The sequence below is a fragment of the Triticum dicoccoides genome, chromosome 4B (genome assembly GCF_002162155.2).
Source record: "Triticum dicoccoides isolate Atlit2015 ecotype Zavitan chromosome 4B, WEW_v2.0, whole genome shotgun sequence".
In the NCBI taxonomy this organism is placed as follows: Eukaryota; Viridiplantae; Streptophyta; class Magnoliopsida; order Poales; family Poaceae; genus Triticum; species Triticum dicoccoides.
This window is the reverse complement of record NC_041387.1, coordinates 626,545,674-626,547,877: the sequence shown is the minus strand read 5'-3', so window position 1 is coordinate 626,547,877 and position 2,204 is coordinate 626,545,674.

Here is a 2,204-nt window from a genome sequence, read left to right as displayed (position 1 = left end):
TTCATAGGCCTCGACTTTTTAATTTTTTCTACTATTATTTTTTCTCTATTTAGGTTCATACGGGACTGTTAATACTCAGTCGACTCCCTGGCCATTAGATCGTTGTTGCTTCAAGATCCATGTCGCTATGTCTATCTTATATTAAAATAGATTGCTTAGGTGCGCGATGGGCCAATTTCCTTTTTCTTTTATTGTTTCTTTTCTCTTGTGTAGGCCAAATATGCGCTATGGGCTCGGCTTGAGAGGTTTATTTTTTGTCTAGTTTTGCACTTAACTTTTCAACGGGGGAAACAAACCGTCCGAAGAGGGGTGGGGAAGCAGCTGAGAACTACGGAGGGCAGCTATTTTGTATCTTTTTTAGTTTTTTATTTACTTGTAAGCATTGTTGAGGAAATCGTTAACTGGTAGCTGCTCGGTTGGCTGGTGAGTAGGGTATTAATCTGCTAATCCGCAAGTTAATCGGCCATTTAATCAATTAATCAGACGATTTATCGGTTTATAGGCTACTCGGTGACCCTACGGGTAGGGATTAATCGGCAAGTTAACTGGTTAATCGGATAAATTCTTGAACAGGGCTTGTAAGTGTTTTAAATGATTCTTTCGTCTATGTTCCTTGTCATGTTTGAATGTCTTTTTACATTTTCTATTTTCACATTTCTCTTGCTTTTATTTTTTTCCTTTTATATCATTGTTCTCAAACCTTTTTGGCACGATTCTAGTTACCTTATTTTTAATTTTTTACTGATCAACAAGTTTTATTTTTGAAATTTTACATCATTGTCATCTGGTTGCACAATCTCCCTAACTTCATCGACTGTAAATCAGTTGTTCTTTGTCAGGGGAGGGGGCAGCTGCATGTTTAACGCTAGGCACATATGCAAGTGTCGCACCCCGACGTAAATGTATGCCTTCAATGCGACTGCAACTATGTGGAATTTTGTTGGGAGTGGAAAATTATTTGTCTATCACTAGGCACACAACTCCAAGTGTCATGTACGGACTGAAATTTTGTGGTGTTTTGTCGGGCCGGGCACTTGCATGCATGCCATGAGCCATGCAACTGCAAATATCGCCCCCTACCGCAAATTGCATATCTTCAACGTGATTGCAACTATGTGGTGTTTTTGTCGGGGAAGGGGTACTTGCATGTATACCACTATGCATGCAACTGTAAGTGTTGCCCCCGATTCAACTCTGTGTTTTCTTGTCAGGGGAAAGGAATGGTTGCACGCTTGCCACTAGGCACGCAACTCGAGATTGACCTTTTGATTTGTCGGATGGGGCAGCATCGAGAGAGAGGGTCCCAGTTGCATGCCGAACAGCTGGGGATGCAACTACATGTCCCCGAGAATGGCTGCAATTGCATGTGTTATAACTGGTTGCAACTCGACTTATATTTTTTGTTTGTACGAGGAGAGACACCAGTTTGCATGTCCCACCCTAGGCACACAACTACATGTCTTCTAACTTGGTCACAACATGGGGGAGGGGGGGTTGTTGCGGCATCAAGAGAGGGGCCCCAGTTGCATGCCCCACACTAGGCACGCAATTGCATGTCTTTATAACTTGGTTGCAACTCGATTCCATTTTTTGTACAGGGAGAGGTGCCCGTTTTTTTGCATGTCCCCACAATGGGCACGCAACTTCATGTCTTCGAGCATGGACGCAATTTTGGGGGGACCCTTGTTTTGTCGGAGGAGGTGGCGTCGAGAGACATGGGGCGCATTTGCATGTCCCGCACTAGGGACGCAACTGCATGTATTCTAGATTTTTTGGTCACAATTAGGGGCACCATTTGTTTTGTTGGAGGGGGCGGCATCGAGAGACACGGGACCAAGTTGCATGTCCCACACTAGGGACGCAACTACATATCTTCTAGCTTTTTGGTTGCAACTAGGGGGCACCCTTTATTTTGTTGGAGGGGGCGGCATCAAGAGACATGGGGTCCAGTTGCATGTCCCACACTAGGCATGCAACTGGATGTCTTCTAGATTTTGGTCACAACTAGGGGGGCGCCTTCGTATTGTTAGAGGAGGCGGCGTTGAGAGACATGGGGCCCAATTTCATGTCCAACACTAGGCACGCAACTAGATGTCTTCTAGTTTGGTCACAACTAGGGGGCCTTTGTTTTGTCGAAGGGGTGGCGTCGAGAGACATGTGGCCCAGTTGCACGTCTCATACTAGGGACGCAACTGCATGTCTTC